Source organism: Cherax quadricarinatus, chromosome 58 (assembly GCF_038502225.1).
Source record: "Cherax quadricarinatus isolate ZL_2023a chromosome 58, ASM3850222v1, whole genome shotgun sequence".
Classification (NCBI taxonomy): domain Eukaryota; kingdom Metazoa; phylum Arthropoda; class Malacostraca; order Decapoda; family Parastacidae; genus Cherax; species Cherax quadricarinatus.
This window is the reverse complement of record NC_091349.1, coordinates 15078401-15099171: the sequence shown is the minus strand read 5'-3', so window position 1 is coordinate 15099171 and position 20771 is coordinate 15078401. Positions and strand designations below refer to the sequence as shown.

General features: G+C 42.1%; 1 long non-coding RNA gene across 1 annotated transcript in view; it reads left to right on the top strand.

Moving 5' to 3' along the window:
• The window catches only part of LOC138854408 (uncharacterized), a 398169-nt gene that overhangs the window by 353751 nt on the left and 23647 nt on the right, over positions 1–20771 (top strand). Inside the window, exon 3 of the long non-coding RNA XR_011393608.1 lies at positions 18708–18768. This is a non-coding gene — a long non-coding RNA (uncharacterized lncRNA). The remainder of the gene's footprint in view (positions 1–18707; positions 18769–20771) is intronic.

The window sequence follows — 20771 nt, the reverse complement described above, 5'->3', positions numbered from 1 at the left end:
ACGTGATAAAGGAATAACAGGAAAAGTTGATAGGTGAATCTATAATTTCCTAACAAATGGAACACAGAGTAGTAGTGGTATAAACCTTGGTAATAAATACCGACAAGTTGGTTTAGAAAGACACGTAAGCAAACACTACAACATATTTATTAGAAAACGTTTCGGTCCTGGGACCTTGATCACTTCTAACATACAGAGGTAGAAAGACATTATATATATAGGCGGAGAGTGAGGTGTGACGCACGTGACCTGAGTAATGTCATAAGAACATAAGAATGGAGGAACACTGTAGAAGGCCTACTGGCCTATGCGAGGCAGGTCCTTATCAAAACAACCTCTACCTATGATGAGGACGGGTAGACGATGAAATCATGTGACTCCTGTGTTGTTGGGTTGGTGCTGCTTAAGTATCATGTATGCCAATGTTTTTGAAATTTTGTAGTTTCCAGTGTTGCGTTCTATAGTGTCGGTGATTAGTGAGGCTTCTAGGCACCGTCGGCGTCTGAGGTCTGGTTCGGTGAGAACGAGTTGTGCCCCATTCCAGTTCATCAAATGCCCCGTGGAGTAAAGTCCGAGGCTGCTTCGGCGAAAAGCTCTGTTCCACAAGGCACAATGCTCGTTCCCATCCTGTTCCTCATCCTCATATCTAACATAGACAGTGATGTAAGCCACAGCACTGTGTCTTCCTTGGCAGATGACACCCGAATTTGCATGGCAGTGTCCTCCATGGAAGACACCGCAAGACTCCAGGCGGACATCATCAAATCTTGAAATGGGCCGCAGAAAGCAATATGAAGTTCAATGATGAGAAATTTAAATTACTCCGAAATGGAAAACGTGAGGAAATTAAAAATACATCGGAGTATAAAACAAATTCCAACCACACAATAGAGTGAAAAACTAACGTAAAAGACTTGAGTGATCATGTCAGAGGATCTCATATTCTAAGACCATAACATTGTTTCAATCGTATCTGCTAGAAAAATGACAGGATGGATAATGAGAACCTTCAATACTAGGGATGCCAAGCCCATTATGACACTCTTCAGATTACTCGTTCCATCTAGGCTGGAATATTGCTGCACACTAACAGCACCTTTCAACGCAGGTGAAATTGCTGACCTAGAAAGTGTACAGAGAACCTTCACGGCACACATAACTGAGATAAAACATCTCAATTACTGGGAACGCTTAATGTTCTTCAACCTGTACTCCCCAGAGTGCAGGCGGGAGAGATACATCATTATATACACTTGGAAAATCCTGGAGAGATTAGTACCAAGCTTGCACACGAAAATCACTCCCAATGAAAGCAAAAGACTCGGCAGACGATGCAACATCCCTCCAATAAAAAGCAGGGGTGCCATTAGCACGATAAGAGAACACAATAAGTCTCAGGGGTCCAAGAATGTTCAACTGCCTCCCAGCATACATAAGGGGGATAACCAACAGACCCCTGGCTGTCTTCAGGAAGGCACTGGACAGGCACCTAAAGTCGGTACCTGACCAGCCGGGCTATGGTTCGTACGTCGGGTTGCTTGCGGCCAGCAGTAACAGCCTGGTTGATCAGGCCCTGATCCACCATGAGGCCTGGTCACAGACTGAACCGCGGGGGCATTGACCCCCGAAATCTTCTCCAGGATACTCAACATTCTCTAACACACACTCCCCCAACATTCTCCAACACTGACTCCCTCAACATTCTCATCCTCCAACATTTTCTCCCAAACATTCTCCAGCACTCCCCAACATTTTCCAACACTCCCCAACATACTCCAACACTCGCTCCCCAACATTCTCCAAATACTCACGAACATTCTCCAACACTCTCCCTAGCATTCTTCAACACTCTCCAATATTCTCCAACACTTCCCAGTATTCTCCAGTACTCCCTTCAAAACACTCTCCCCAGCATTCTCAACACTTCCCAACAGTCTCAGCTCAACATTCTCCAACAATGAACATCAAAATGGTATACAATACCGACAGGTTGTTAGGTAAGACACATATGCAACAGTTAGACAACTTTATTCCGAAACGTTTCGCCTACACAGTAGGCTTCTTCAGTCGAATACAGAAAGTAGGCAGGACGATTACATCGTCTTCACATCTCTACTGTTCCTGCCTACTTTCTGTATTCGACTGAAGAAGCCTACTGTGTAGGCGAAACGTTTCGGAATAAAGTTGTCTAACTGTTGCATATGTGTCTTACCTAACATTCTCCAACAATCTCCAACATTCTCCAACACTTCCCAACACTCCAACATTTTCCAAGATTCTCCAACACTCAACATTCTCCGACCCTCTCATAAACCTGAATTAAAATTAAATTGAATTCTTCAGCACTGATCCTCCCTCAATACCTACACTGTCTCTGACCACTTGCAAGCGTAGCTGAGCTCTGCAATGACCGCAGATTGATCATCGAAGTCTTCTACTCACAACCGAATAAGAACATAAGAACATAAGAAAGGAGGAACACTGCAGCAGGCCTGTTGGCCCATACTAGGCAGGTCCTTTACAATTCATCCCGTAAGACACATATGCAACAGTTAGGTATCTTTATTTCGAAACGTTTCGCCTACACAGTAGGCTTCTTCAGTCGACTGAAGAAGCCTACTGTGTAGGCGAAACGTTTCGAAATAAAGATACCTAACTGTTGCATATGTGTCTTACCTAACAACCTGTCGGTATTTTATACCATTTTAATGTACAATTCATCCCACTAACAAAACATTTGCCCATCCCAATTTTCAATGCTACCCAAGAAATAAGCTCTGACGTGCAAGTCCCACTCAAATCCAACCCCTTTCACTCATGTACTTATCCAACCTAAACTTGAAACTACCCAAAGTCCTAGCCTCAATAACCCAACTAGGTAGACTGTTCCACTCATCAACTACCCTGTGTCCAGGGTCGATTCTGGGCACGGAGAAAGCCACGAACAACTTTCTTAACATTCTCTTGCTTTCACTCACCTTGAGGTAAAAGAAAAAATGCAACTGTGTTAATCGTACTGAGGAAAAATGGAAGGAAATTTTTTGGTTGAGAATTCTTTGAGAAAACTTTTAAGGGCAAACAAGTAAGAAATCTGCATATGGAGAGTTAGAAAAAAAAAAGAGAGAGAAAAATAAAAACCTGAAAAAATACCTAATTAAATCGGGAAGAGACATTTGTAAAAGTCTAATGTCGAATTTTGCTGTTTTTTTTTATTATTTATTATCCTTCCAGCAAGACACACATTCACCCCACATTTTACACTTTATTATTATAATTGCTATTATTATTATTATTATTATTATTATTATTATTATTATTATTGCAAACACGAGGAATCGCCTAATTCGTAGGAGTCATGTAAAATCTGGGCTAATGGGTCGCAATCGAATTCGACTGATGGAAGGGGACGTTAGGTCCATTTCCTTGGATCAAAAAAACGCCTCACAGGCTTAAAGGAACCTTCCAGGAGAGGGCATTTTAAATAGCAATGTTTCTTCTAGTGGTTTACACTACCGGCAAGATAAACAATTGTACACATGTTCAACATCTGAGTATCTTTGTTGACGTTTCGCCCTCCAGTGACTTTATCAGTACAATTCATGGACGTAATGTGAATACTGTAGAACTATATACAGAAGATGAGGTAATCAGTCAAGACTGAGGGACTGATTACCTTCCAGAAAGGGAAGGTTTCTTTAAGCCTGTGAAGCGTTTTTTTTTTTTTTTATATACAAAGAAATGGATCTGACTTCCTCTTCCAAGAATTGAATTCGACTGCTTACAATTCGCCCAGGATTTATATGACTCTTAGGAATTAGGCAATCCCTTGTATATGCAATAATAATATAATTAAAATTATAATTTATTATTATTATTATTATTATTATTAAAGGAATTATAATAAAATGTAAAATATGGGATGAATTTGAAAAGATAAAAAAAAAAATAGCAAAATTCGACATAAGATTTTAACAAATATCTCATTCGATTTTATCAAGAATTTTTTTCCTATTTTTATTTCTCTCTCCCTTTTTTTAGGTCTCTATATGCAGATTTCTTATTTGTTTGCCCTTAAACGTTTTCCCAAAGAATTTTCACCCAAAAATTTCCTTGCATTTTTTCCTCGGTAAATTGCAAAACATATTACGCTCCTAACTTTTAATACATATATCTTTTGTCACTTCTAAAATTCTGGAGATAGTGGCGCAGTCTCCACGTTTGCTAACACAGAAACGACAGTTATTCCCTTCCATGCATACTGGTGTACCCGTCTCCTTGTTTACTAACACTGGAACGACAGTTATTCCTTTCCATGCATACTGGTGGACCAGTCTCCTTGTTTACTAACACTGGAACGACAGTTATTCCTTTCCATGCATACTGGTGGACCAGTCTCCTTGTTTACTAACACTGGAACGACAGTTACTTCCTTCCATGCATGCTGGTGGACCCGTCTCCTTGTTTACTAACACTGGAACGACAGTTATTCCTTTCCATGCATACTGGTGGACCAGTCTCCTTGTCTACTAACACTGGAACGACAGTTATTCCCTTCCTTGCATACTGGTGGACCAATCTCCGTCTACCCAATACTGGAGACAGCAGTATGCTGCTGGACCCGTCTCCACGTTTGCACAACACTGGAAGCGGCAGCTATCCCTTTCAGCACACAATTCATTCGCCTAATTGGTCGTTCAATAGCAGTTAGCGTTCTGATTGACTGGCAGCGACTATTGAAACACCTCATTGATATCACTTGTTCTGTTGCCGGGTCTTCAACTTGGGTGGGAGGTGTAGGTGGGTGATAGGGGTAGGTGGGTGTGAGCTGAAGGACGGGTGAGAGGTGTAGGTGGGAACGAGGGAGGAATGGGTAAGTGATGTGTTGTGGGTGGATTTAAGGAGTGGGTGTGTTGTGTGGGGTAGTTGTGAGCTGGTGGAAAACTTTGGTGGGAGGTGGAAATATGTAAGTAGGTGTGTTGTGTGGGTAGGTTGGAGAGTTAATGGGTGGGTGGTAAACGTAGATGGTTGAATATATACTTAGTTAAACTTGCCTATTTGTTTTTCCGAAAGTTAGGTCTTTCCTCCTGGTCTTGCCTCTTGAACTTCTACTGACAGACATTTCAATGTGTTTCAAGTTTGCCTCTACAATCCACCCACATAGCTCATTCCACTCTACCACCGTAACACTAAAGAATTATTCTTTAACCTCCCTAGCACCATTTCATGGGGAAGCCCACTCGCAACCCTTTCCCATCTTGATATTTTTCTCCTGAAACTCACTCTTAAGATATTGCTAGAACCATTGGAGCACCTCTCCTTTCCTTTTTTAATGAAATTTATAGTAGGGTACCATGTCCAATGCTTCACTGTAGTTCAAGATTATGTATTCCACCTCTCTCTTTTCTTGCTTAATCTTCACCGTTCTTCCAGTAGTTACATAAAGCAAGAAATCCTATCTCTAAATCAGTGCTGATTTTCTGTAACAAATCCCCATCTCTAAGCAGTCTGTCGCCCTCAGTACTAGTGTTTTTTTCCTCTACCTTAACTTGGGGTTAAATTAATAAATATTAGCTTATTTAAACAATTATAACAACAATAAATGCAACAATACATGAAGGAGAGACAGTGTCGTGAAGCAAGAACAGAAAAGAGAGACCCAGCGAGAAGACTGCATGAGTGTAAACACACAAACAAAAAGTCCAGAGCTGAAGTAATGCTGGACGTGCTCCACCATTTTCCTTATTATTGTTTCTGCGAGAGTGAAACTGGCTTTTTTACTAAGTATATTAAGTGTATCCACTTGTATTAGGGTAACATTAGCCGTTTTCCGGTTATCTGGAACTTGTCCTGTCTCTCGTGACTTTTGTAGATCATTGTAGGTTTACCATACGTTTTTTCTCTTAAAATCTAGAAAAATGTGTAGTCACTGGGCTTTTACTCGTTTTGGTGGATGATTGAAAGCTGTAATGTGGCTAATAATTGCATTCAACTTTCTCATTTTTACCAAATACTGATGCGATAATCTAGCTTCCAGTGATTTATCTGATTGCCCTACTGTAGACAGCCTGTACTGTCAGAGCACACAGCCTAGCCGTCTGCTCTGACTAGTTCATATTTCGCGGCATTCAGTGCTGCCCTCTGTAGGCCTACCTAGGTCGGTGGGAAGCACAGACCACCCTCTCTCACTCCTGGATCGACCGACTTGACGTACACAAGTACTGCCCCTCCACGGACTGGCTTGCGGTCACTCCCTCACACTGCCCGTTGTGTACTCACTCCTACCCGATTAAAGCCAATCTAGTCCACGGCCGTATCATTGCTACCTACGCTACCTTCATCGGCACTAAACCGCTCTTCAACAGTAAGAACAGCAATAACACTACAAATACCTGGTCACGCGCTAATATTCACTCCAACTACATTGGTCAGTGCTTTCTTAATTAAACTGTGTCTTCTTATTCTTGAACACAGTATTTATATTGCATCATTTCAATACATCAGACAAATGGTTACGTTCTCATAGGAGGTGTCTCCTAGGTTCAATAAAATTCTTGGAATATTTTAATTTTGAAGCAATGTAAAAAAATCTTGCCTCTATCATTGTTCAGAAATTCCAGCTTGAAATAATTGTAAGGAAGACGCTTCTTTTAACCTTCGCTTCAAGATTGAAATAACAGTAAATGTACGACCACACCATACCCCCGGCCGGGATTGAACCCGCGGTCATAGAGTCTCAAAACTCCAGCCCGATTTCTTACGATTTCTTAAGTCATCGTACGACCACACATTAGTGGACTTTCTAAATACTGGGTAGGTGTATATATATATATATATATATATATAATATATAATATATATAATATATATATATATATATATATATATATATATATATATATATATATATATATATATATAATTTCACAGAATGGAGCAAGGTGAAGAGATTAAATGATGTGGTGCGATAGTGAGAGTGGGTGAGGTCGGTCAGGGAGGGGGTGGGGCAGGTTGGAAGGTGAGTGTTTATGGGGATAGGTGGGGGAATAGTGGTGGGACCGTGGGTGTGTGCGTGGCGTGATTGTGGGTTATGGTGGTGTGGAAGTACACGAGTGAGGGAGGTAAAGGGGAGGTAGTTATTGTGCACAAGTGTTAGTGTGGAGCGGGTTAAAGAAAATGTTGTTATGGGCTTTTTGTATGCACAAGCAAATGTCATCCCCATATTTGAACATTGGTTCATGTGGAATTAAACTTTGAGGTATACGGTTGTAGAAGTGTGTGGTTGTGAATAATTAATGTCAGGTGACGTTGAAGGAGAATGTGCTTGTGGGTCAGTAAGGGTGTGTTGATGGATAGGTCACTGTGTTGATGGATAGGTCAGGGTGTGTTGATGGATAGGTCACTGTGTTGATGGATAGGTCAGGGTGTGTTGATGGATAGGTCACTGTGTTGATGGATAGGTCAGGGTGTGTTGATGGATAGGTCACTGTGTGTTGATGGATAGGTCAGGGTGTGTATTTGTATGTGTATGTATTAGTTATCATATTGTCAAAAACACTTAGTCTAGAAGATACTTGGCCCGTTAGGTGTGAGTGTGTGTGTGTGTGTGTGTGTGTGTGTGTGTGTGTGTGTGTGTGTGTGTGTGTGTGTTGGGAATGACGTGTGGGTGACAGGATGGGGAATGTGATTATGGGAATGAGAAATAATTGTGATTATTGTGGGTGTAACTGATGATTGTGTAATTAGTGTGGTATGAATTAATTGTGTCTTCTGATCTCTTCGTTACCAAAGACATACTAGCAACTCATCCTCATCACCTCTCAACATCATACCGATTAAGATTACTCATCATCATAAAGTGGGAAGGGATAAACGAGGAAAAATAGAGGATAAGAACATTTTATACTGTCACTAGAAAAGCGTCAGGTCCCCCCACTGTCTCCGGCTCAGGTGACAATAAAGGCGAGCGAAATAACACAACACACAGGCTTTGTTTAACTTGACTCAAGAAATCGTAATGACACGATTGCAAACAAACCATACCCCCGGCCGGGATTGAACCCGCGGTCATAGTCTCAAAACTCCAGCCCGTCGCGTTAGCTAACGCGACGGGCTGGAGTTTTGAGACTCTATGACCGCGGGTTCAATCCCGGCCGGGGGTATGGTTTGGTAGGCTTTGTTTACACTGATAAATGCATCTCTGTTTGTACAGTTTTGGCAAATTTATGTCGCTGTTTTATTGTTTAACGTAAACTGCTTGTTAGTTTTTAAGTGCATTGATTTAATAACCGGCAAAAGTGAAATCTACTAGTAGCACTAATTGCTTCAGACTAGTTCAGCCCACATACTGCATCCATTTGTTTTCAAATATATCTAACTGCAGAAGATGCAAAGTTCAAGGCAAACATGATAACAACGTAGACGATACTTGGAGAATTGGATTACGAATAGAGGATGAGCTATATAAAATGTGGAAATCAAAGACAAGAAACCATAAATGTAAATTAAATGGTAAACGAGTCACACTATAGTAACACACACACACACACACACACACACACACACACACACACACACACACACACACACACACACACACACACACACACACACAGAGTGGGCGTCAGAGTGGACGTTAGAGTGGGCGCCTGTGACCAGCGGGGTCCCACAGGGGTCAGTCCTAGGACCAGTGCTGTTTCTGGTATTTGTGAACGACATGACGGAAGGAATAGACTCCAAAGTGTCCCTGTTTGCAGATGACGTGAAGTTGATGAGAAGAATTCAATCGGACGAGTACCAGGCAGAACTACAAAGGGATCTGGACAGGCTGCAGACCTGGTCCAGCAATTGGCTCATGGAGTTCAACCCCACCAAGTGCAAAGTCATGAAGATTGGGGAAGGGCAAAGAAGACCGCAGACCGAGTACAGCCTAGGGGGCCAGAGACTACAAATATCACTCAAGGAAAAAGATCTTGGGGCGAGTATAACACAAGGCACATCTCCTGAAGCGCACATCAACCAAATAACTGCTGCATCATATGGGCGCCTAGCAAATCTCAGAACAGCATTCCGACATCTTAATAAGGAATCCTTCAGGACCCTGTACACCGTGTGCGTTAGGCCCATATTGGAGTATGCGGCACCAGTTTGGAACCCACACCTAGCCAAGCGCGTGAAGAAACTAGAGAAAGTGCAAAAGTTTGCAACAAGACTAGTCCTAGAGCTAAGGGGCATGTCCTACGAGGAGATCTTAAGGGAAATCGACCTGACGACACTGGAGGACAGGAGAGATAGGGGGGACATGATAACGACATACAAAATACTGAGAGGAATTGACAAGGTGGACAAAGACAGGATGTTCCAGAAATGGGACACAGCAACAAGGGGACACAGTTGGAAGCTGAAGACACAGATGAATCACAGGGATGTTAGGAAGTATTTCTTCAGCCACAGAGTAGTCAGGAAGTGGAATAGTTTGGGAAGCGATGTAGTGGAGGCAGGATCCATACATAGCTTTAAGCAGAGGTATGATAAAGCTCACGGTTCAGGGAGAGTGACCTAGTAGCGACCAGTGAAGAGGCGGGGCCAGGAGCTAGGAATCGACCCCTGCAACCTCAACTAGGTGAGTACACACACACACACACACACATACACACACACACACACACACACAACCCCACACACACACACACACACACACACACACGGATGTTAGGAAGTATTTCTTCAGCCTTAAAGTTGTCAGGAAGTTAAACAATCTGGAGAGTGAAGTAGTGGAAGCAGAATCCACATATAATTTTAAGATGTGGTACAGTAAGGCTCTTGGAGCTGGGAGAGAGTGGATCTAGTAGTGACTAACAAAGACGCGAGGTCAAGAGCTGTGACTCGACCCCAGCAACCACAAACAGGCGAGTGAAAATAGGAGAGTGCGTACACATACATACACACACACACACACACACACACACAACACACACATACATACACACACACATACATACACATACCACCACCATCGCCACCACACACCACCACACGCCACCACACGCCACCACACACCACCACACACCAGTATTACAGCGAGCAACAGAAAATTATTTGGCAAAACCTAGAAGCAATCTACAAATAGTAGTGTGCCAACACAAGAAGGGGAAAAAATTCCACCGACATTCAGAGGTGGAATGAGCAGTGTAAGCCGCGTAGCGTCACAGCACAGCCAGTGGCCGTCAGTGTCGTGCCTAGCTGGCCAGATGGGTTGATCAAAGACTTCTAGTTCCCCCTACTTCAAAAGACTGCATACATTGCTATAAAAAAAGGTAAACTTGCACAAAAATTCGAGGCTCGAGGAGAGAAGAAAGATTGTGTGGGATGATCAGGAAATGTTTTGGGCTCCACTGAGCCGCGGGGCTGGTGGAGGGAGGAAGGGAGAAGTAATTGAAACATGAGACTAAGCGAGGTCCAGTTCCTGGACCCATTAGATGCCTCTGTTATCTGTTGACTACTGCCCACAGGATGGGTAAGTGAAACTGGAAGGAACACGACGAAATCTTGGAGAGAATGGAAGATGAAAGAGACGAGAAGGTTAAAAAAACGCACAAGGAAATAAGGAAAACCACAGAGGAGACGCAATGGCTGAGAAAGGAGGTAACCAGCTTGAAGACTCTGAAGATCAGAAAGACTTTATGAAGAAATTCTGAGTGAAAGAATAGCAAAGATGAATGGAAATTTAAACAGAATGTAAGAGGTAGAGGTAGCCAATGCATTGTTAAGATGATAAATGAGACACTTGTGCAACACACAACCCGCAGCCAGTGGCTTCTTTAGTCCAGTGAAGAGAAGAGTGGAAGATGAGAAGTTTGAGGTAATCAGTCCATCAACCTGGGTCAATCAATGAACACGTCGACTTCAGGCTGAGGGACTGATTACCTCAAACTCCTCATCTTCATTGGACTGAAGAAGCCACTGGCTGGCGAAACGATCCCAGGATAAAGATCTCAAATGTTGTACAAGTGTCTCATTTATCAGCTTATCAGTTTTCTAAAACATTTATGAACGCGATCATCCAATCGCTGCAGTAAATGAAACCGAATCAACAAAACGATATGAAGCACGATGTAATTGAGGAAACCAGGTACTGGTTCCAGGGATTCTGTTATTGCACTCTGTCATAGATTTTTCTGTTAAAGTTGTATCAAATAGAAGTCACCAAGAAATAGAGTATCTCGTGCTGGGGTTTAGTAGGTTTTCAAGACAGTTTCTGACTTTCAGTAGTTGGTCTTTGAACTGCTGGAAAGTTGCGTCTAGTGGATTATATACAAGTTCAACCAACTAAATTTTGTATAACCCTTTTGTGTAGAGAAAGAGAGAGAGAGAGAGAGAGAGAGAGAGAGAGAGAGAGGTTACCTGGAGGTTACCTGGAGGTTATTCCGGGGATCAACGCCCCCGCGGCCCGGTCCACGACCAGGCCTCCCGATGGATCAGGGCCTGATCAACTAGGCTGTTACTGCTGGCCGCACGCAGTCCGACGTACGAGCCACAGCCCGGCTGATCCGGCACCGACTTTAGGTATCTGTCCAGCTCTCTCTTGAAGGCAGCCAGGGGTTTATTGGCAATTCCCCTAATGCTTGATGGGAGGCTGTTGAACAGTTTTGGGCCCCGGACACTTATGGTGTTTTCTCTTAGTGTACCAATGGCGCCCCTACTTTTTATTGGCGGCATTTTGCATCGCCTGCCCAGTCTTTTACTTTCGTAGGGAGTGATTTCTGTGTGCAGATTTGGGACCATTCCTTCCAAGATTTTCCAAGTGTAGATTATGATATATCTCTCCCTCCTGCGTTCCAACGAGTACAAGTCAAGTGCTTCCAAGCGTTCCCAGTAGTTAAGGTGCTTGACAGAACTTATACGTGCAGTAAAGGATCTCTGTACACTCTCTAGATCTGCGATTTCACCTGCTTTGTATGGAGATGTTAATGTACAGCAGTATTCCAGCCTAGAGAGAACAAGTGATTTGAAAAGGATCATCATGGGCTTGGCATCTCTCGTTTTGAAAGTTCTCATTATCCATCCTATCATTTTCTTTGCACGTGCGATCGTGGCACTGTTGTGATCCTTGAAAGTGAGATCCTCAGACATTACTACTCCCAGGTCCCTTACATTATTTTTCCGCTCTATTGTATGGCCGGAGTCAGTAGTATACTCTGTTCTAGTTATTATCTCCTCCAGTTTTCCATAACGGAGTAGTTGGAATTTGTCCTCATTGAACATCATATTGTTTACCGTTGCCCACTGGAAAACTTTGTTTATATCTTCTTGGAGGTTAACCGCGTCCTCAGCAGATGACAGCCTCATGCAGATCCTAGTATCATCAGCAAAGGATGATACGGTGCTGTGGTGTATATCTCTGTTTATGTCTGATATGAGGATAAGGAATAAGATGGGGGCGAGTACTGTGCCTTGTGGAACAGAGCTCTTCACTATGGCAGCCTCCGATTTAACTCTGTTGACCACTACTCTTTGTGTTCGATTTGTTAGGAAGTTGAAGATCCATCTCCCCACTTTCCCAGTTATTCCTTTAGCACGTATTTTATGGGCTATTACGCCATGATCGCATTTGTCAAATGCTTTTGCAAAGTCTGTGTATATTACATCTGCATTCTGATTTTCTTCCAGTGCATCCAAGGCCATGTCATAGTGATCCAGTAGTTGTGAGAGGCAGGAGCGACCTGCCCTGAACCCATGTTGCCCTGGATTGTGCAGATTTTGGGAATCCAGGTGATTTGCAATCCTGCTTCTTAGCACTCTTTCAAAGATTTTTATGATGTGGGATGTCAGAGCTATTGGTCTATAGTTCTTAGGTAATGCTTTGCTGCCACCTTTATGGAGTGGGGCTATATCCGTTGTTTTAAGTGACAACGACAACGACAACGGGTGAGAGCGAGAAAGAGAAAGGGAGTGAGAAGACATGTAGATATTTGCGTTTATAGATTATTTCATACTTTTTTAATCTCTGTATTTTGAGACATATTATGATCGAGCGGTATTTAATAAAAAAAAATAATTTTCAATTTTAACCACAAACTTTGATCACATCATTTGTGGTTTTGAGTAACTCTGTGCATATGAGCGACTCCTTTAACACACAGACCAATCTCCCCCTGTTGCCTTATTTTCCGTTCTCATCCAGATAGTTTGTACCCAGGAATTCATATTTTGCTGTCACAGTAAACTTTTATGTGGATCTCTGTCAAAGCTACAAACACTGTATTTATTGTTGCTGGGGTTAAATCTTCGAATGTCTGGTAAGGTAAATGATCTTGTAATACTTGTTACTGTGCTGGTGGATATCTTGATGGATTTAATATCTGCGGCTCTGACGAACCCACCACTCGAGTTGTTTACAGTCCACACTGGGTGGTAACACATTTCTTGTCATTATTTTCTGCTGTTTGTATACATAACCCGCACATAGGAAAGAGAGAAGCTTATGGGTTATTTGTGTATTGTTCCAGTCACGGAGCCTTTTTGTTCTTTGCTATTTGTGTGGTTGAGGTTTGTATTTCCAGTTGTATGTTCATGTTGCTTTATACACCGTTTTCTAATACAATGCCAGGCATTTGGCATTATATCACTTTCTCATTTGTTTAACTTTATCACATTTTAAGGTGAAAGTTTGTGAAGGTCTTAGAATGACGTATGTTTTTATTCAGGAGAATACGGCATTTTTTTAGGTAGTTATTACTGACAAATTTCATTTGTTTTTCTGCTTGGTCCATGTTTGCAAATCTTCCTGGTAGACACCCTGAGAGAAGCCTTGATAATCAATCCAAGTGAAGCCCTGGAATGTTTAGAAATACATAAGTCACATGTAACCCTCTTTGTTCTTAGTCCCAGGATCTTCGCACACGCGACACTGGCAGTGTTCCTACTGTATGACATCCCTACAATATCATATTAAACACCATCAATCTACCAGTAGTGCTCACTGGTAGATTCAACTTATCGTGTAAGTCCTGAGGCGTCTGTTAGCGTCTCACGTGTGTTTTATTGTCCGTGTGGGTGGTGTTGGTGGAGCACTGAATACATAGGCAACTAGAAGGAAAAAAAAATTAAAAAACAGCAGTGAACCGTATAAGGCAACAACTGCACCGTTCTTTTTTTTATTATCCTCTTGTTGACATGCTGTTTCTGCATCACTCTGAGACTCCCCAGTTTGTTTCAGTACTATTGTGTTATTCCCTATAGGTAACCTCACTAGTTTATTTTAGCTCACAGCTATAAGATAAATGGTAGTCCTATGGGTAGAGGCTGTGGATGTGACGATGGTGAAGAGGCGTGGCAGTGCCGGCAGCTGCTGCTGGTGACAAGAGTGGGACAAAAAAAATTAGATTTATGAAGATGTAAACAGCTGAAGTAAGCTGATTTTCATGATGCAGTATTTATCACATGGACTGTGTGTGTGATAGAGGAATGCTAGTCATGGAGCACTGGTCGAGGGAGGGAGACTGGACAGGAGAGTACAGATATATGACAAACAAACCACCTGTACACTCGCACACGTGATTGTATCTTATTTCTCTTGTATTGTGTCTCGCCTACCTTTCTCAGGCAACCCGTTGACTTCTACCATGTCTCATCCAGCATTCTCAAACGCCTCTTTCCCCCTCCTACTATGTCTCACCCTCCACACTCAGACGACCCTCTCTATTTCTATGTCTCACCCACCACTCTCATACCCCCTCATCTTCCTACTATGTCTGACCCTCCACTCTGACCTCCTCCCCTTCTTCCTACATCTCACCACCACTCTTAGGTCCCCCTCCTTCCTTCATAGAATGTCTCATCCACCACCATTCTCAGACCCCTCCATCATGTCTCATTATATTGAGGTAAACGGCACAGTGCCAGCACTATGGAACAACAGACACAGATGCAGTATAATGCCATTCTTTGTTGACGATAAATCTCAATGTGTGCGCGAAACGTTGTAAATAAAGGATGATATTCTGCATTTGTCTTTTTTTCCATGTCTCATGGTACCTTGCCAAGAAGCCATGGACATCACGGATGACAATGAACTGCAATATGCTCACCAGGTAACTGGTGACATGCTCACCAGGTACCTGGTGACATGCTCACCAGGTAACTGCCGAACAAACCAAGAGATGCCGTCACAACATTACTGGTATGCAAAATAACCACAGGTGGAGTTGAATGATTGCTCTAGGACTTTCGTGTTGCAATCAACACATCAGAAGCTTGCAATGTTGCACAAATAGAGTAGGAAATCCAGGCAGATTTATTCAGGAAAACAACTCTCTCCAGAATGACTGGTATGTCCACCGAAATTCGTGTATTTCAGAAACGCAGTTCTAAGGACTAAGAATTAAGTTACATCCTTATGTCTCTGCCCTTAAAGGTTCTGTACAGCGATTGTAATAAAAGAACGATAGGGTTCTACTTCTTTGGATGCAGAAATTAGTGCCTTAACTTGGGCAATAATGGCTTGCGGATGAGAGGAAGTATCACACAAAGATAACCAACGAGTCTCGCCTTTAGAGTGAATGCCATAATACAAAACACAAATCAGAGACTATGAAAGCAGATCAAAAACATTTCAGCAGATCCTCTGCTGATCCTCTTTTTTTTTTTTACAGAATTGCTCTTTTGAGCTACTCTTCACAGTTTCTGATTTGTGTTTTGCATTCATGGTATTTACTGTAAAGGTGAGACGCTCATTGGATATCTGTTTTGCGACATTTTCTGGAAGACGACAATGGAAAGTATTTGTTGGTCCATGAACGGATTCATGTCCCACATTCCAATTAAGGGACTGTCACAGTTTTTTGACCAAAATTTGTCTGATGAAAAGGATTCCTTAACCACTGACACAGCACAGACTAGAATGTAAAGAAATACACACCGAGGCGGGTGAATCGTATTAGACCGGCATGATACAGTGAATAGAGCACTTTTCGGTCTGGCTTTTGCGTAGGTTTAAACCCTCACCTCGTTAAGATTAGATTTCGCCACCGACGTGGCTAGTTTATTGTGCATCCCATATCCATCCTGTGGAGGGTAGCACAAGAGCATATTTAGTTAACGTAAATTTCTCCACCTACGACACGTGATCGGATTTGCTGTTCTTGTAGCTAATTTTAGCTTGTGTGCATTGTACTTATCGTGTGTTGTTGGTGTTTTGATGACGATCCTTTGTTATACATATTTAAACATGTTATCTAAATGGACACGGATGCAACTAATGTGACATTTTACTGTGGCAACTTTTCTCTCTCCAGAAGCTTTGTCAGGCCTGAAAAAGCTCCTAGAGAGTGAAACGCTGCCACGTTATAATGTCACATTAGATGCATCTATCGGTAATTGTACAATTATTGCAATAATTCTACAATTATTATTTTGGGTGACTTGTGTTTCAAACTTTGCAGAATTTTTAGTGCTCTTAACCTCACTCTCTTGCTAAACTTTCTAATGTTTTGATCCTTTTTTACTGTTTCCTTCATCACTGATGACCAGGGGTGAAGGAAACAGGTTCCTTGATGCTTCTGAAAAGTTCTTGGTCCAAGGAATCGGAGCTACTCTTCTATTTTTTTTCTTGGATTAAACCCGTTTACCTCCCATTCCTCACGTGATGCGTATTCCTTACTGGATTAGTGTCTCCCTGAGTATAATAAAAGTCTAAGATAACCAGGCAGCAAAGTTTACTGCATCCCGTTCTCTTGTGATGTTACGTTCTCCAGCACGAGCTGACGTCTTCCTGTTCTCTTGTGGCGCTACGTTCTCCAGTACGATCTGACTTCTTTCCCTCCACTTGTAGCATCACGTTCTCCAGCACAAGCTGACCTGTTCCAGTTGTATTGTGGTGTTACGTTCTCAAACACGAGTTGTCTTTCTCCTGGTGGATACAGCTGCGGCTACTAGTCATCCTGTATAGTTTACTCCTGAAAATATTCCTGTATACTAGTGTTGTGGGTGACTGACTGTCAGGCATGTGTTCCCAACCCTCCAGATCTTAATAAACTATAAGTCTCTCCTGTGAGGGCGTCCATGGGCTAGTGTCACAGTAATTAGAGCAGGAAGTATTATTCAGATGAATTCGATAATTCCACTTGTGTAGGAAGTCATATCTGGGTACTTGAAAATGTCCATACGTCTATAAACATTCAAGTGATGGTTGAAAGGAATCCGTAGTGTGTCTTGACGATGCTGATAATTAAGGTTAATATTAATCGTGTTGTCATTTTTCCGAAGAATAAAACACGTGTAAACAGTTGGATATCTTTATCTACTATAAAGATACCCAACTGTTGCACATGTGTCTTGTTCTTCTCCTTGTTGGTAACGTATACCGTAACGTTACCAGCGTGTACCGTAACGTTACCAACGTGTACCGTAACGTTACCAACGTGTACCGTAACGTTACCAACGTGTACCGTAACGTTACCAACGTGTACCGTAATGTTAGCAACGTGTACCGTTCAATTTTGGCATGTTTTCCTCGTAATATATTTGACAATGTTGTACTTTAAATAAATAATTAAGTTCTTGCGAGAGAGATTTAATCAATTTAAATGAATCAAAAAAATGAATCACTTTCATTGCCAGAATCATCAGTATCATCACTATGATGATTTTAATTATAAATCCTGAAGCAAGTGAGGGAGAGAAAGGGGTGGAAAGAAAGGGGAGATAGGGAAAGGGAAGATAGGACATGAAGGGGGTGGAACGAAATGAGGGTCAAGAAGTTAGGAAACAGATGTGGAAGAAGAAAAAGAAGTGAGGAATAGGAAGGTAAGGAGAAAGAGGCGAGAGGAAGGAGAGAAGAGAGTATCAAGAGAGGAAGAGAAAGGAAGGAGGGAGAAACGCAGACAGTGGAGTACCAAGGGAGGAAGAACAATAGGACGTGGTCATCTCTTCTCACTGAGCTCACCTCTTCTCTCTTCTCACCTTACCTTTGATGGTCTCTAGTTACTTTACCTCATCTCTCGTCTCTCACCTCTTACCTCATCCCTCAAAGACTACAACAGCAGAAAACATGGAGAACTGATAGAACACGAAGGACTGCGAGAATAGGAACAACGGAAGGGATACGACGAACGGGAATGTTAACAATAACAATGTTATGTATAAGGGCACTGTCTAAAAAGCGGCATCAGTGAAAGTTGGAAGAGGTAACACACAGGTTTGGCAGAAGACCAGCTTGTTTGTATCAGCAGACACACATATTTAGTGTCTTTTAAGGTTGTCACAAAGTGCACGGCCAGTGTCATCAGTGTACTGAAGGAAGCAAGAAGAACCAAGAAACTGAGTAGACACCGAAAATATCAGCGGCAGGAGGTGAGAAATATGAACGTAATTGTTACGTATTGGTGTGCTCACCATGTATTAATTTAACGAGATGTTTAATATGTCAACTGCTGCTATAAAGTTTTACAAAATACTGGAGACGGTCTACGAGAAAACTTACGATTTTGGCTTAAATAACAATGCTCTTCTAGCCGAAAAAGGCAAAATAAAATTTGTGTTTGCAATAATTTCGTAAAAATCGTTCTGAACCTAACGAAAAAAAATATATTTCATCGTGTTTGTTTATTATTAAATTATTGTAAACTTATCTAAAATACATTTAATTGGATTAGGCTAAATTAAATTGCGCTTGCTATAATAAGGTTATGATAAGGTTCTCTGTTCTCCAGGGCGAGTGTACTTCAGTGGTTAGTGAGGTTGAAGGTACCACTGATTCCCCTGCTAATCAAGGTAAGAATATTTTAATAGTAGGCGATTCTCCAGTAAGATATACAGACCGTGCTTTTTGTAACAGAGACAGAAAGCTCAGACAGAGGGTGTGTCTTCCTGGAGTTCGTGTTGGTGACATAGTCATCAGGTTGGATAATATTATGTCAGGTAATGGGAAGAACCCCATTATCTGTCTTAGTGCTGGGGGTAATGACATTGGGAAGGGCAGGAGACAGGAGCTGCTGGATAAGTACAAGTCAGTCATAGAAATAGTTAGGTCTAAGGGAGGGATCCCAGTTATATGTAGCATCTTGCCTAGAAAGGGAGTGGACAATGAATGGATGTCAAGGGCAATTGGTATAAACTGCTGACTAGACAGGTACTGCAAGGAACTTGCAATCCAATTCATTAATAACTGGGACCTATTCTTTGGCAAACGTGATATGTATGCAAGGGATGGGGCTCATCTCTCTGGGGATGGAGTGGTTGCATTAGCCAATTCAATTGAGAGAGTAATTGATGACTTGTCTAGGAATTTAAACTGATAGATTATAGAGGTATGGGTGTTGGTGGGAAACAATCTGGCTGCAGCATTAGGGTTAAAAACAGCAGTTATTACCAGGATACCTCAGGGATATGTTTAAAAGACAATATTCAAAATAAAGTTGTTAGTAATGGCAAATCAACTGATCAACAAACAGAGATAGCAGAGGGCAACTAGTGACTAGCTCCCCTAACTTTTAAGGTTTGCTATGCAAATAGTAAGAGTCTAAGAAATAAGATAGATGAGCTAAGATTACTTGCGGGTGGAAACATTTCGACACGTTTCCTTACACCTGTTGTCCTGTTCACCTAGCAGCAAATAGGTACCTGGGTGTTAGTCGACTGGTGTGGGTCGCATCCTGGGGGACAAGATTAAGGACCCCAATGGAAATAAGTTAGACAGTCCTCGATGACGCACTGACTTTCTTGGGTTATCCTGGGTGGCTAACCCTCCGGGGTTAAAAATCCGAACGAAATCTTATCTTATCTTATCTTAGGTAATATAGATATTATTGGTATAACAGAGACCTGGTTCAACCTGAAAGATAGAGAAATGTCTTCTGAATGCAACATACAGGGTTATAAACTATTCCACACTGATAGGGTCAACAGGAAGGGTGGAGGAGTGGCGATGTATTTGTTCTCACAGCTTGTATCTGAGATTTGTTAAAGTGCTGCGAAATGTGAAGTTCAGATTAAGTTCCTATAGATCCGTGAATTACTTATTAACGTAGCCGAGCGGTCAGGCACTAGTAACTCTGTCACTCCCATCTGTGTTCCACTACACCTTCAGACTTGCAGGATAGTGTTCCGTTGCCTCAAGTGTCCGGGGACACTCAGACTGCCTTGAGTGCACAGCCTATCCCTGCAGTGTCTGCTAGTTTGAGTAGTAGTTTCTCCACAGGGGATGCCTTGTCAGAAAACGATTACTTGAAACTAGAGAAATGCCATCTCTTGTTGATGTGACATGCTGTCTGCAGAAAGACGTCTCTGTTACAGCTAGTGCTCTCACTAGAGTGTCTGTTGTTGTTCCTAGTGTTCCAGATGGTGATAACATCCTAGTTGACAGTAATCAGTGCATTGTAAGAAGTTATTTCTCGAGTAACTTCCACGTTGTTAACGTTTGTAAGTGAAGTTTATAGCTGATACCTCGTGTCACTGTGTGCGACTCGGATTGAATATCAGCATTGTTCACCGTGTTCATTTCTTTTCTCCTGTGCTTGCAGTTTGAGATAGTAGATTCGTTCTCCCTTGCTCATATTGCGTGTTATAGCGTTAATTTTTTTCAACCGGGGGGAGTCATCCACTCCACCGAGTTTGTTCATTCCTCCAGTAAGAAAGAACTGATACCTTTATTCCAGAACAACCTACTGGAAGGTTAGCCAGATGGACCTTGACTATCCAAGAGTTCAATCCCACCTTTGAGCATTTACCTGGCAAGTCAAATGTAGTCGCAGATGCCTTATCGCGACATGTTAGTA